The sequence below is a fragment of the Protopterus annectens genome, chromosome 1.part0 (genome assembly GCF_019279795.1).
Source record: "Protopterus annectens isolate FY-2018-M chromosome 1.part0, PAN1.0, whole genome shotgun sequence".
Classification (NCBI taxonomy): domain Eukaryota; kingdom Metazoa; phylum Chordata; order Ceratodontiformes; family Protopteridae; genus Protopterus; species Protopterus annectens.
The window spans coordinates 992,676,571-992,693,548 of record NC_056725.1 but is presented as its reverse complement, the minus strand read 5'-3'; positions in this window follow the sequence as shown (position 1 = coordinate 992,693,548).

The following is a 16,978-nucleotide window of genomic DNA, read 5'->3' as shown; positions in this document are numbered from 1 at the left end:
AGAGGCCTTTTGGCTGAGTGATGTTGCACTAGGTTTTTGAGGGCAGGACACTTATTGGGGAGGTAATAGATAGAATGACAGAGGCAGAGCTGATTGTAGGTTAGGAGGTTGGGCAGTTCAAGCCAGTGGAGCTGTCTCAAAGCAGTACAGTGATGAGTTCTATATGAGCAATTTGCAGCAAAGCGGGCAATTCTGTTATAGCAAGCTTCCATTTTGCTTAGTTCAGTTTTGTTGAGATTAGTCAGAATGGGAGATGCATAGAGTAGGGTGGATAGAAGTTGGGAGCGAGCAATGGCTGATCTTGTGTTGTTAAGAAATGGTTTGATACTGTAGAGTGACCCCAGTTTGGCATGTACTTTTTTAATAGTTAAGTTCAGATGACTATCAAATTTTAGGTGGGAGTCTATGGTTATTCCCAATAGCTTAGCCTGTGCCACTGGAGCAATTGGAGTAGCATTTGTGGAGTAGATAGTGAATTGACTGTTCGTGTTTTTGTTAGAACTGGTTATAATCATAAGATGAGTTTTCTTTGGATTGAGGATAAGTTGGGCTTTGATAAGGTAGTTTTCAATGTCAGAGAATGCTAGTTGAGTTGTTTGTAGGAGGGTGGGAATGTTTTGTTCAGCACAGATTAAGGTAGTGTCATCTGCATACTGAATTATAGATGCATGCTGTGTGGAGGTGTGGAGGTCATTTGTGAAGACTGTGAATAGTACTGGTCCTAAGATAGAACCCTGTGGGACTCCTATAGTTATGGGCAGCTAAGGAGAGAGAGAATTTTCCCATTTCACAGCTTGGTACCTGTCAGTTAAGTAGCTTTGGAACCAGGTAAGAGTGGAATTAGATAGATGATAATGGTTTAGTTTGTTTAGCAGGATTTGGTGTGAGACTGTGTCAAATGCTTTGGACATATCCAAAAAAAGAGTTGAGACTTGCTGGCCTTCATTTTTGAGATGTTTACTGTGTCTGTGAAGCAGAGAAGAGCTGTAGTGGTACTATGGGCAAGTCTGAAACCATGCTGAGTAGGTGACAGGATGTTGCAGTCTAGGAGATAGTTTAGCATCTGGGTATGGATGCATTTTTCTAGGATTTTGGCCAGGGGGGAGAGTAAAGCAATGGGTCTGTAGTTATTAAGTTCAGTGGAGGTCCCGCCTTTATGTATGGGTGTAACATAGGATATTTTCCAGAGTTTGGGCACATAGTTTTCAACAACTGATCTGTTTATGAGAGTGGAGATTGGGATAGCAATAGCATCTGCTGTGAGTTTCAAGAAATAGCTGGGAGTAGGTCGGCTACTGTTGATGAGGTTTTTAGTTTGGAGAGCATGCTTTTGATTGAAGTGGAGGAAACTGTTTTGAGGGTAAAGCTTGTATTAGTGTTATTTGTGTTGGGGGGATAGTGAGGAAGGAACTGTCCTGTGATACTAAGGATAGAACTGAGTTCACAAAGTGGGAGTTGAATTGTGTTTCGATGGGAACTTTAGTGTCAGGGGAGGTTGGTTTGGGGGTAGCCTTTTGGGTGGATTTTAGTAGCTGGTTTACATTTTTCCAAAATTTATGTGGGTTGTGTTGGTATTTAGTTTGTAATGTTGTGCAGTAGGATTTTTTGACCAGCCTAATGCATTTTTTTGCACGGTTGCGCAGTTCTTGGTACTTAGTTAGGCTTTGTGTTTCTTTGTTTTTTTGATAGTAACGCCAGGCAGTGTCTCTGGACTTGAGGATTTGTTTGGTTTCTTTACTGAGCCAGGGGTTTTTAGAGGTTCTAACCTTGATTTTACGCAATGGAGCGACAGTGTCTAGGTGTTGTAGAAATGTTTTGTTGAAATATGCTACAGCCTGGTCAAGTGGGAGAGTTTTAGGGGGTCCAGTCACAGTTACACAGTAAAGTGTTGAGGACCTCAGGAGAGAATTTTTTTTGTGTTTCTAGTGGATATATAGTTAGTGGTTTTGCATATGCTTGTTCTACTACGTATAAAGTATATTATGTTGTGGTCACTTAAGGTGTCTGGGAGACTGCCTGTGTGAGGGTACAATGTGGGGTTGTTAGTTAGGACCCAGTCAAGGATGGATTCCCTTTTAGACTTTTTATCACACCTAGTTGGAATTTGGACTAGCTGCTGGTAGCCATGGAGATTTATTAGATTACTTGGTGGTTCTGATATACAGGTGAACCAATCTAGGTTGAAGTCCCCCAGAATAAGGGTTTCTTGTGAGTATGTGGAAGAACACCAGGATAAGAAGTCTTCAAGGCTAGCAGGTGTATTACCAGGTAGAATATAGATCACAATTGTGGTGATGACCTTTTTAGGGTGAAGTTGAAGTTGTGAGATAAGTATGTCCCAATTATTGGGGGAGGGGGTAGGAGTTTGGTAATTGATGGACAGTTAAGTTGGACTTGTAGAGTAAGGCAGTTCCACCCCCTTTACGAAGTGGTCTGTCTTGTCTAATGATATTGTAGCCGGTAGGGAGAACTTCTGAGTTAGCTATGTTTTTATTTAGCCAGGTTTCTGTTAAAGCAACTATGTCTGGGGAGTAATGTGCTATTGTGGCCTGGAGTTCAGGTATTTTATTTTTGATACTTCTAATATTAATATTTAGCATTAAAAGATGGTTGGTTTTGCTGCTGTTGTTGATTTGACCAGGGATGAAGAAAGTGGGGGTGTTATGTTCTGACATTTGTGTTGGAGCAGTTTGTGTTGGACAGGATGGATTTAGGCCTGGGTTGGGGTGGATATCCCCACTTATGGTGAGCCTGGAGTTAAAATGGTTATACAGATGTTGGAGTTTGGTGAGGAGTGTGAGAAAGTAATGTGTTTTTTTGGAGTAGGAAAGAGAGCATATGTGTTTAGTTCTGAATTGGTCCATTATGTAGTTCTTGAATAAGTGTGGGCAGATATTATTATAATGTGTGGTGTATGTGTATGAGAGTGCATAATGTAGTGTTGTGCTACTAAGTTTAGGGATATTGCTAGAGTGATAACTTGTGGTGTTGTAAAGAATTATGAGAAGACAGACTAGATTTAGTTGTGTGATAGTCATGGTTATAAAGTTTATGTTGTTTCTAGGTGGGGGTCTGAATAGGAATTATAGGGTTGCACTATATGTGGATGGGGAAGTAGTGTGGGTGATGCAAAAAATGCCTAGTGTGATTGAGAGTGATTGGGAGTATTTTGTGTGGAGCAATTTGGTGTGGTTTAATGTGATATGACTTGAGGAGCTGTGATTGGTGGAGGTGATGTGAGGGTGAGCTGTGGGTGTGGCTATGATTACTATAAATGTAGAGGTAGTCTGGGGAGGAGGGAATAGAGGGCAGGGCAGGGAAGCGGAGAGAGCCCAAGCATTAGCAAGGGCGAACGGAGCGGGGAAGAGCCAACCAAGGCAAGAGAAAAAAGTAAGTATTACTTTACAAATCTGAACACTTTTAAAACAAATTCCTGAGGTCTAATGGCTTACCGGCTAGCAGAATGTAATTGCTGAAGAGCACTTGTGTCCTGGTGGGAGACTAGAAATTTAAAGATGGCTCCATGCTCAGCAGGATTCTAATATAGACTTTGCATTGGGGGGGGGGGGGATAGCACAAGGGGTGTAAACCAGATGGAATGCAAAGAAACCAGAGAGGCAATCAGTGGAAATCAGTGAAGGCCTCAGAGAGGGTAAGTAATAATTCAAACTACCTGTAAAGTGAAGGAGAGAAGAGACAGCAAAGTTTATTAAGGTTGGGAGTGTGTCTTTACATTGACTTGCTGATTAGTAACCAGTTTGTGCATAGATTAGAGTAGGGAGATACATTAGCAATGATAGAGATGCAAATAAACAGGTGATCCTCCAAGTGATACAAACTAAGGCAGAAAGAACTGAGAGGGCTGCTTGATGGTTAATTTAATTTAGTCACAGGGATGTGAATTAAATCTATACTGTCTATTGGACAGTTAGGATTATTGTACTATCGGGGGGGGGGGACACAAGGCTACAACAGTCAGTTTTATTAGCAAGCTGAGAACTACTAAGAAATACTGCTAATGTAATAGCTTCACTCTCATAAAACTTACAAGTAGAATGCCTGGGTAGACTGACCCTGCTCTTGAGGCTCAAAATGTATATCCTTGTTTAGTTTGCAATACTGATTCCTTCTTACATATAGATGGAGTGGTAGCCACAGACTGCAGATTTGCTTGAGTGTGCTCTGAAGAGAGAGAGAAAAAAAAAGAGAGGCTGAAGCTAGTAGAAGTAGACAAAGACAGGTCAAAGGAAGTAATGCAGAGATAGGAGGGTGTAAAAGACAAAAATCTGAGGATAGTGTGGATAAAGCAGGAGAACAGATGCTACTGCTACAGTTTGAGAGTACTTCAACAGTTACCACATCACAGTGCCATAACTTAATTTGGAAACAGGTTAATAAATCATCACACTTCTTTTATGGAATACACACAGGATGCGGCATGCTAAAGGGGTGTCCCATGCAGGTGTGTCCCTAGCCATAAGCAGCACCCTGCACATATCTAGATTGATGCATCACTATGAACTTGAAGGATTGCCAGGAACACCTCACCCACTTGCCCATATCACCCCAGGGGAATCCACTGGCTTGCAGCCTGGTAACATATGAGTAAAAAAATGCAGTGGCCTGCATCACTCTCATGTGGGCTACAGGCCTCTGGCAAATGCTCATGGCTCACCTATAGTGACATCATATGCTTCACCCATAGTTCCATCATATGGAATGTCATAGGGTCCTAACTAACAACATAACACATTAAGCACAAAACAAATTCAAGGTCATGCTCACAAATGCCAGTAGCATGCCTTTCCATGTCCTAGTGCAAGAATTGTGGACCAAGACATAAATACTGCTGTGATAAAGGTCAAACTATAGAAATAGTTCTGAGATATTGCTCCCATACTGTTGGGAAGAGGATAGAATTACAGAGGGTGGCATAAAAGCATGGATAACATGGAATATGTGAAGTCTGAAACTCAAATGTCTGCTTATACTTCCCCCTGACTGCAAACCCATGAATGCATAACCACAAACCTACGTGTAAACCACAATGTGAAGGGAATTTGACCAGATATATGAGTCTTGCCTTTGGATAACCTGGCCAAATCTGTACAGCTGAAATGTATGCCCACAGCAGGATATGGCCATTCAGTTAAGTTGAGAAATGCACAAAGAAGGGGATCCACAGCCAACATAGCACCAAGGTGCTGGATCATTTACACAGACCCATCACTCAGTTGTCTGTAGACACCCCTCCAGAATGGCAGGATTGTGCCACAATGTCTAGTCTTTGCCTCACAATATTGGTCTCTGCTGCATTGCTCTTGTACTTCCCTGGTAAAGAACTGTGAGCAAATAATGATATCTGTCAGTAGTTGATGACACAATATATTGCACTGTAAAACAGTACATATGTCCAAAAATCTATGCTAAAACAGAATGTTACACAAGCAACACAGACAGTAATAAGGTACTGAGTTACACACAGTATCCCCCCATGTTTGGACTAATTGTGTCACCATATTGGCAACCTATCTACAGATATCCTGCAAAAATAGCTTTCTAGGTGTAGCTGTAGCACACAAAACCCTGGACTGGAGTACACCTCTCCCTGGAATTGATTCCCACAAGCAATATATAAGGTCAGACTGGGCATGCTCCTCCACTTGAGAATAGATCCCTACAATCAATACAGAAGGTCATACTGGGCATGCTCCTATACTTAGAGAAAGAAATAAAGCCCATGCCTGACACCACAGTGGGCCATAAATATCTGTTATCTGCAGATGTCCGTGCACACACACACACCAAAATATAAACTGTTTGGTTTTCACACACACACACACACACACACACACACACACACACACACACACACACACACACACACACACACACACACATTGGACAGGAAAACCCACAGCCAGCTGTAGGTGGCAGATATCTCCATCTGTTTTGTGTGATACACACACACATATCTAAGGCCGACATACTACAATAATTCAAACATAAACACACATACACATGGGGAAGAGAAACACAGAACGTGAGAGAGACAGTACCATTATGAAGCCTTTCCCACCCAGTACACATCCCATAGTCCCACTCTACACTATCTGCTGATGTATGTCACCTTAGATGTACATTTGGAGAAGCCTCAGATCTATAAGCTCAATAGCATGTGTGATAAATGCATAACTTATTAAAGCAAATAAGTAGATTGGTAGGGTTTCTAATCTCAGTCCTGGCAACTGTGTGTGTGTGTGTGTGTGTGTGTGTGTGTGTGTGTGTGTGTGTGTGTGTGTGTGTGTGTGTGTGTGTGTGTGTGTGAAGGAATTACTATTTTACTCCATCCCCACTGAGTACACATCCCATTACCCATTATCAAAACATGTGCTGCAGTCAGTCACTGTACAAATTCCTTTTGTTAGCCCTCAGCCCTATAGGCTCTGTTGTGCTTGTGATAACCATATAACAGTAGAGTGCCAATAAGTATTTATGTAGCAATCCTAATCACAGTCCTGTCAAATGTAAAGGTGTGTCTGTTTGTGTGTGTTTGTAGGTGAATAATTTTGAGGCCATTCCCACTCACTCCATTCACATTGCCCTCCTTTATCACTTCTGCTGATGTGCTGATGTCACTCACCTTTAAAGATACCTTTGGAGAGCTTTCAAATATGTAAGTTTTGTGGCATGCTTGATAAGTGTAATACTATATTACAGTTAAGTAGGAGTTCTAATCTTGGTCTGGGCAAATGTAAAAGTGTGCTTGTTTGTGTGAGAGTGTCTGTAGTTGTAGAGACATGATTTTGAGGCCATTGGCACTTACTACACTTCACTTTCTCCTCCTTTATCACTGCTGCTGATGCCACTCACCTTTAACAATACCTTTGGAGAATTCTTAAATATGTAAACTTCATGGAGCATCTGATAAATGTGTAATACTATAGTGCAGTAAACTAGTTAAATAGGAGTTCTAGTCGCAAGCCTGGCAAATGTAAAAGTGTGCTTGTTTGTGTGAGAGTGTCTGTAGTTGTAGAGACATGATTTTGAGGCCATTGGCACTTACTACACTTCACTTTCTCCTCCTTTATCACTGCTGCTGATGTCACTCACCTTTAACAATATCTTTGGAGAATTCTTAAATATGTAAGCTTCATGGAACTTCTGATAAATGTGTAATACTATAGTGCAGTAAACTAGTTAAATAGGAGTTCTAGTCACAGGCCTGGCAAATGTAAAAGTGTGTTTGTTTGTATGAGAGTGTCTGCAGTCATAGAGACATGATTTTGAGGCCATTGGCACTTTTCCCTTTTCCCTCCTTTATCACTGCTGCTGATGTCACTCACCTTTAAAGATACCTTTGGAGAGCTCTTAAATATGTAAGCTTCATGGCGCTTCTGATAATACTGTAGTGCAGTAAACTAATTCGGTAGGAATTCTAATCTATGTCTTGGCAAATGTAAAAGTGTGTTTGTTTGTGTGAGAGTGTCTGTAGTTGTAGAGACATGATTTTGAGGCCATTGGCACTTACTACACTTTCCTTCCCCCTACTTTATCACTGCTGCTGATGTAACTCACCTTTAAAGATACCTTTGGACAATGCGTAATACTATAGTGCAGTAAACTAGTTAGGTATGGGTTTGAATCTCATTCCTGTCAAGTGTGTGTGTGTGTGTGTGTGTGTGTGTGTGTGTGTCATTAACATGTGATCCATATCCATTGGGGGGGTGGGGTTTGCTACACTTTTGTGTGGTCCATCCAGCAAACTACCAAATGTTCACTGTACAGGGCCCACTTTTGTGGTAGCTGTGGATACTCTTCAGTCCTATAATCTGTCATGTGATATTACTATAGAACAATATGGAGTCCAAAACAAGATATGTGGCCCTTGTAGTCCTGTGATACAATTCCACACTCAGGAATCATAGGCCAACACACTCATCTATTCATTAATCCCTGTGTCACTAAGTGGTCTTGCAAACTGGCTCACAGATGGAACTCACAGTGTGAAAGCAGTAGACTCTATGTCAGACTGCAAAACAGTCATGAGTGGTGTCAGACTGCTAAACAGTCATGTTTGGAGTACCACAGGTTCTTGTCCTGTGTCCAGTCTTGTGTGTTGTGTGATGCTCTGATATGCAGCCCAACAGGAATGAACTGGTTAACAATGTTTGTAGACAATTGCTAATTGGGGGCTATGTTTACATCTCCAGATTATGTTAACATCCTGCATAAAGTCACCACTGACACCTCCAACTGTTGTCAGAACACCGGCCTTAGTCTCAATGTCAAGAAATGTGTCCCAATCCCCTGATGAATCAATGTGTTGTCCACAAATGACCACATCAGTCATAGTCCAATGGAGACATATGTCCTTATAGACAGCAACCTCTCTTCTGACCACCACATTGCCACTGTGGACAGAAAGTCCGTCCATGTGGCACATTGCATAACCAAGGGTGTGTCATCCAGGAATGAAGAGGTCAATGTCAACCTCTACTCCATGCTCATTAGGCCACTCAGCATGTCCAATGACCCATTTGTCATGTAACTCAGTAGGCACCTTCAACAACTGGGTAGGCTGCAAGTGTACCTGACATGTATGACCTTAGGCATGAAACAACTGTCTGATATGGAAAGAGGCCAAAACCTCCAAGTGTTCCCAGTCACATATTGGCTACTTACAGGCAATCCCTGCTTGACTGACAATGCCATGTCTGCCCAGCTGTGTTACAAATGCCACAGCTAGAAAACCCAGATCTGTATGCATCACATCCCATAAATACCTCAACTGCATTAACACATTCAACAGAACATGCTTGTGGACAGGTCCATAACCTAGACACTGGCCACGTTATGCGATATATGTTGCATACATGTCAATCAAAGCATCTCACTGGCCCTCTTCAAGAGAAATTCAGATGAGTGGATGGTGAATATTATTGTCACCCTTGGGATCACTCAAGTGGCAGTAGTTGATAGATGGCATGCTGACAAATGTCAGGTGCCATGATACCAGTGTACTCACATGCCCTACTTTTCTCATATCTTCATAGTCATTAGCCTGGTACACACCCAGGGACACCTGCACCAATGGACCTCAGTACTGACAAATGTGTCTGTGTGCATTACTGAGTATAACAGTGTTTGTGAGCTTGTAAACTTGTAGTTGAAAATACTTTGAGGACCTTCTCACCCACTACACCCCCATTGGCATACTTAGAAAAGGCTGCTGCTGCACTGCACTGTAAAGGGACCTTGTGACACTCTTCCCCCTATGGGCTACATTGAGCTTGCAGTACCAGAATAATACTGTTCTACCAGAGAGAAGACAAGTGTGGTTTACCCTCTGAGTCCTGGCAAATCTGAGTTTGTTTGTGTGTGTGTGTGTGTGTGTGTGTGTGTGTGTGTGTGTGTGTGTGTGTGTGTGTGTGTGTGTGTGTGTGAATGTGCATATTTGTAGGAGACAGCATTCTGAGGCCCCATTCTCCAAATACACTGCACATTGCCATACATTACAAGGGATGGTGATGTTGCTCACCTTAGGAAAGCCATGAAACAATCTTTACCCTACTAGCTCTGTGGCATGTGCGAAAAATGCATATCAGTGTAATGGTAATAATTAGATAGGCAGGTAAAGGTTTGAATCTCATTCCTGGTAATTGTGTGATTGTGGTTTGTCATAGCATTATTATGGGTATGAGTGAGTACTATATCCAATGTGGGTGGGGTGCTGGGCTTAATATTTTTACACCGTGGTACCCCCAGTACATGTCCCAAGGTCCACTGTATGAGGACCGCTGTCACCATCAACCATACAGGTAACTGATGACATTCTTCAGCCCAATAAGGCATGTGCTGTGTGCCAAAACTCTCTAACAGTATGGACTGAATGATGAGATAGGCAGGGCTGCTAACCGTAGGCATGGCAAATGTGTGTATGGCTGCATATGTGTTGGTCATTGTGTATATTTCTGTAGCTGATAGTATTTCCTGGCCATTCTCACCCAGGATATCTCCCATTGCCATACTGTGCAAGGCCAGTGGATGTTGTTCACCTTAGAGGAACTATGGAGCAGACTGTACCCTACTTTCTCCATGGCATGTGCAATAAATGCAGAGCACTTTAATATCAAGACCCAGGTAGGTAGGTAGTGGTTCTAATCTCAGTTGTGCCAAGTGTGCATGTTTGTGTGTCTGAGATCAGTATTCTGACTGTGTTTGATTGACAAATGGGGCCATGGTTTACAGTTTTACACCATTCTACTCCCAGCACATGTGCTGTCCTACATCCAAATGGCTGATGTCTAAGTCCCACCACATGCTGTGGCACAGATATCCCACAGTCGAGGATTACCACTATCTCACCCAACTGTCTATCTATGACCTCAGCATAATAGCAGTGGGCATCTCCAAGATCAAGGATGTTGTTAAACATAGCATGAAGAGTTGCATTTGTGAGCCTGTGAATATGTCCAGTGGTAGATTTGACACATGCCTGTGCCTCCATGACAGTCCAAAACATGCTTCTGGTGACACCTGCTATGGCACTTGTGGCAGGGGCATGAAGGGCAGCAGTCCACCTATGAGCACCCCTGTCCATCCACATGTGTGGAATCGTGCCTGTTCTCTGGCTATGGAAGGTGTATATACACTATATAGTACTCTTAGATTTACATGACAGATGTGTATCATACTCGTATTCACAGGTAGCATATGGATATGTATGATATCCCTGTAGCTAACTTAGCAGTGGCGCAGTCAGTAATGTTTGACAGACACTCCAGCATTTGTCATATGTGAGCTGTCCTTTCCTGGAGTGAGTTAAGGTCCTGAGCTGTGTTCTATGTCACAGCAGAGAGAGGCAGATGCTATGGCCATAAGTGCTGTTTAGCAGGACATCACTACAGCAAGTCTTGCTCAGACATAAATCTTTCAAAATCCTATTTCCCATAATTAGAAAACACATACTACATTCACTTATACGCTGACTTGTTTCATACACCTTTTTATTATTTCACACTGCACTGGGTTGTATCAGAGGGTTGCTCCACGTCTTTTTGTCTTCTCAGTGTGGAGTACTGGTAGACAGATGTTTGGAATATGTGTCTTCATGCCTTTTGCAGGTAATGCTCTTGATCAGGTGATGGCCTGTGCACTAATTTGTGTTTCCCACTTGCTAATTGCATGCAGAGCAGTTGGGTAGTTCTCCCAATAGCCAATGTCATGACAACACACTCCTATAATTGATTATTTAATGTGGGCATTGTCCCTTTGCCTTGGCTGTGAGGAACACATCCTGGAGACATATGGCTACTGAGTGTTACACACAGCAGGTGGGAATAACTCTTACAACAAGACTTGTGGAGACAGGCCAACTAAATGATGGGAAGGTTACAGACTTAGGGACCAAATGCAAGTATTGCTGTTATATGGTATGAATACTACCAGTTTTATGGGCTTTGTGTGTACATGCTACATCTGCATGGATTTCAGTCTGACAAAGTTATGTGTCTACATAGCTGTGAACTGTAGGCCTGTCCATATAATGGCCAGAGGTTTGCCTGTTATATTTGGTGTGTTACCCAGACAGGTGTTGTCCTTATCAGTGGCATACTATGGTCATTGCTGCCAGTAAATGGCAACATCCATTTGTGTTTGTGACTTCATATCCCTCAGAATAGAGATGTTGCAAGCAACCATGTAACACCAGCAACTTTCTCAGTGTATAACAGTAATATTTCAAATATGGCCCTGTGTTTGGACCTCTGTACTTCACTTATATGATAGGCTTTGTCCAGTTGTCATGCAGTAGAAGGTTGATAGGTATGGTCTATCAGTATTTAGTGCTGACATTCCTGCTATCATCCCAATGATGTTGTGGAATAAGACACGTTAAGTGAGGTATGTGCCATATATATGAGTGCAAAGGCTGGACAGCATGTAGAACTCTGTACAGTCAAGAAGTGGGTCTGTGGAATAGTAGGACATGCCTTAGAATCAGTCTGTGTGAACATGTGAGCGATATTAGTTATTACATGGACAAATGTTCTATAGCTGTTACTTTTCTTACATTTCACCATGGGGACTGTAGTGGGTTACAATGTACTTTTCTGAAAAAGGCTTGTTTCCCAGTTTGATCGAACACTTATAACAGAACCATTATGTGAAGAATCAATTTACATTGTATCATTTGATACTGTATCCCCTAGGGAGTTAACTGAGGAGTGTAATTGGAGGCTGGTTAAGAACATACGTAATTAAGTGTCAATTGCTTCCTGTGTTTAAGGCAAATATGTTTTGTAGTGTAATACTTGATGGCAAAACACATTAAAACATTTGTATGTATTGATGGCTGGTTGTCTGCTGTTTTATTATCTTCAGTCATTTTAGTTATATTGCTAAGAGGTCAGTGTATGTCTGGCCATTGTGTATGGCCTATCCTGAATTTGTAGCGGTGTACTGTGTACTTATTAGTTGTACTGTGTAGGGGGGCAGCAGATGTCAGTGGGTTGGGTCCCTTTCTGTCATTACCAATGTGTTTGTATGTCCATAGATTGTTCCTCCAACCTCATCTGCCATGGTCCAGAATTGTACTAAGGTGCTCTTGGCTCTGATAGTGCTGCAAGTTATTGACAGCTAAATCATTACTGATTCCACAGTCTTCCTTCCCTATGATAAACCGACTGCACTGCATGCTATGGTTGAAAACATCATAAAACACTGCAGCTTAGATGGCTTAGTGGTTATATGCTTTGACTACTGTGTACAGGTTCCAGGGTTCAAGGGCTGTGTATTTTGTTGCATGCCAGGTGTATATTATTTCCTTTACATAACATGCATGTATGTGCTGTCATTACAGTAGCAAGGGGTGTGAGTATACTGTATGGGACATGTGGATGCAGTATACTCACACCCCTTGCTACTGTATACATGTGTCCCATACAGTATACTCACACCCCTTGCTACTGTAATGACAGCACATGTAGGCATGTTATGTAAAGGAAATAATATACACCTGACCTGCAACAAAATACACAGCAAGTGGTGTGAGTATACTGTATGGGGCACGTGTATACATGGGTGGTTGCACATGTGATATGTACTCACACATCCATTGTACACTGGCTACAATACCATGGAGACAAATATAATATACCATATATTTGACTATTAAAATAGTACTAATTAGTTATCTTTCTTGTAACTAGTCTAGTTCAGATACAGATTTGCTGTATCCAGGACTGTATGTTAGCTTCTGTGTGTTGCCCAAGTCTGCTCCTCAATTTATCACTTAGATATGCTAGTTTTCTCCTCTCCTGCACTTTCAATAGCTTATTACTTTAGCACTTTACCAGACGTCTTGTAGCAAGTATTTTAGCACACAAAAGTGCTAACAGCACTAAGTGTCCTATGAAGAAACAGCTCCAGTAATTATTATTAATGGCCACCCATCCAGGCATGTCTACAGGGCAGTTCCCTGTGCTTTCACCTCTTAACCTGCTGCACTTGTTCATCCTGAGGCAATGTAACAACTGCCTCATGTACACTGACAACCCTCACCTCTTACCTCTCTACATTCAGACTTGCAAGAGCATGCACTTATATATCCAAACTGGACGTCACACACTCTGCAGCCAAGACCAGAATAGATGGTCAAGAGGAGACAGTCAACACTTGCACCACACTGCATGGAACACATAGCCCTCCAGAACACACACCAGCAATGCTTTAAAACATAAACCACACACCCACCTTTGTGGACGGTCTTAATAAAAAGCTGCACAAACAGCAGAGACCTCCAAGGCAGACATGCACTTCACCACCACCACACAACACCAATCATAAGACACATATGTTTCCTAAACAGTGTGCCAGTCAAACAAAGCACCTAAGGCAAAAATGCATGGCCAAAACACTAGGCATAGTTGGCTTGATAGTGAGGAACAGTGATATCCCACTCACTAGGTTGAAAAAGGAGAAAATGACATTCAGCTGCCTGCCAGGCACCAGGATCTGCCACATAACACACACACTAAGGTCCCTCAACAACAGGTATACATATGACTCTGTCATTGTACATGTGGGTGTGAAGTACCTCCCTGGACTATATGTAAACAGACATGGAGGAGCTCTCAGACTATGTAGTCCAGATGGGTATGACCCTAGCCCTGAGCAGCATCATACCACCACCCAGAATGATACCACAGTACAAACTGAAAATGATTGATTTCAGCAATTGGCTACATTTCTGATATAATTGCTATGGGATCCACTTTCTGTGTGCTTGGGATGACATGTTTGACAGACCATGATACTTTGACAGAGATGGCCTGCATCTGTCATGCCTAGGCTTCCAGATACTGGCCAAGGCTCTTGCTACCACTATAGTGGCTTTTTTAGGCAGTGTTTTAAGGACCACATTACCACACTGTAACAGCTACAAACAAATGTAATCTGAGGATCATGTTGCTCAGCACTAGAGGTCTATATTTCAAAATGCACTCGCTCAAAGCACTCATTAAACTGGAGAACATCAACATTTGTGCTGTAACAGAGAACTGGATCAAAGCAGCAGGAAGCACACCTGCACTACAAGGCTATCACTCATTCCACACCTGTTTTTTCCCGAACTTGGACCGAAGCTGCAAAGGTAGTGGTGTTTCAATATTCATAATGGATGTGCACACCTACAGACTGTTAGCACAACATAATGCATCTGAGATACTTCAGATGCAGCTAACATTGGGTAAGACAGCAATACAGGACATAGCCTGCTGTAGATCCACAAACATGGCCCAAGACTCACATCCCCCATTCCTAAGCACCTTGGGGAATATTAGGCTCCAACCCAACACTCTCCTACTCACCGACATCAACTACCCCACCATTAACTGGAAAAACTACTCATGTACCAATATACTTGGCCAGTGCTTTCTGGAATTCATCAATTCCAATGCCTTGGACATGCTCATTCTTACTCCCTCTAGAGGTAGCAACATGCTTGACCTGGTCATTACTAACATGGGTGAACCTTGCTTTACACCAGTAGTCAGCTCTTCCCTGTTTAGATACTAACACAGACTAGTCCCCATGGAAATCCACATCCATCCCACCACCCCACAAAGGTAACCACCATGAAATCTTCTCCAAAGCTAACTTTGGGCACCTACAAACAGAGGTGGCTAACTGCATGGCACCCATGCAGATGGAGACTAGTCGCATGACCGTAGAATCTTACACCAATGCATTGTACAAACACATACACAAATACATAGATCTCGCCATACACAATACAACCAAGATGTTCTCCTCAGAAAAAAGGAAGCCAATCTGGTGGTCCCCTTCCATAAACAAACTCTACAACTGAAGGAGGAAATTGATGCAGAATAAGGTGTAGTACCAAGACTGGAAATACTCCCTTATCAGCTTCAAACAAAGGCTGAGATCTCTCATCAAATCCTGTAAAGGTAGCTATGAAAACATGATTGCAGCAGATAGTGAAGACAACTACAAGGCCTTCAATAGTCATGTATAGAATCTTCACAGCACAGTAGCACAATCCTCAGATTATGTATGCTTGTATCTGTTAAGGTGGTTCTTTCTTTTGGCTTCCAGACATTAACTATAAAATGCACCAAGGTGATATTTCTGTCGATATATGTTAGCAGGAAGCAACCTTGCCAGGTGATCTACTCACATCATTTGGATATGTCTCTATTGTCATGCCTTTGTCGCCCCACTTTGTATGGCTTGTTCCAGATTCATTGCACTAAAGGATTGTGAGTATACCTCTTCACTGCGAATCTGTTTGAAGACTCTCCAGGTGTTTGGCCCATACTTTGTTTCTGTTACAAGGTTTATTTGCATTTCTCTGGGTCACACTGTTATGATGCAAGGATTTATGTTGGTGAAGACTGACATACATGTCAATTCCCATCCTCATATCATTCAGACAGCTCTGTTGATACAGTCCCTGTTGCTGTACGACTGTTCAGTTATGACAGCAATATTCTGATTATGTCCATATATGTGGCCCATTTTCCACCCTTTGTACAGCCTTTATTCATTAGTCTTGTACTAAGAGGTTGATATGTATGATTCTGAGGTATGTCTGCACTGCATGTTATATGACTACACACACATATATATATATATATATAGCTATATAGATATACAGTATATGTGTGTGTGTGTGTATGTGTGTGTGTGTGTGTGTGTGTGTGTGTGTGTGTGTGTGTGTGTGTGTGTGTGTGTGTGTGTGTGTGTGTGTGCATATATATATATATAGGTGCATAGGTTCATAGGTAGATACTAGGCTATTGGCCCTAGGGCCTATATAAATCTAGCCAACAAGATTCCCTGGCTTTCGCCACCCAAGATAAATAATTTCCTGTGCCCCTTTCGTGCAGGCATACAGAAGTGAATCACGGGGTGGGTTTCCTATTTACCATCCAAATGTCAATATTTATCTTAAAGAGGACTAATGAGGAGCTCTGCTTCACATACATGGGTAGTATGTTTCAGAGTATGGGAATTGTTATGGACAGTAATCTATCCCTACAGCATGTTCTGTCTATTGTGGTGTGTTTTGGAGGGCCTGGGATTTCTTTATGTGTAGCATGTCCAACAGCTCTAGGTTTGACACGGCTTTGTATGTTAGGCAGAGATCAGCTCTGAGTAGGTGATATGCAATGTATTAAAGCTGGTGTCTTATGAGACAGTTTGCGTAGGGCATCTGTTTGAGGTCAGTGATCCTCTTTCTTAGGTAATTCTGCAGACTTTTCAGTTGTTGTAGATGTCTTGTGAGGTATATACCATACAGGCCATTGTACTGTATAATAGATCTAATGAGGGATGGGTAAACAGGAACAATGATCTCCTTTTTTCTGGTTGAGACACCTGTTGTGATAGGTCTGCTACTTTCACAGTGTGGGTTCTGTCTGTAAGCCATTTGGCAACCCATCTTGTGACATAG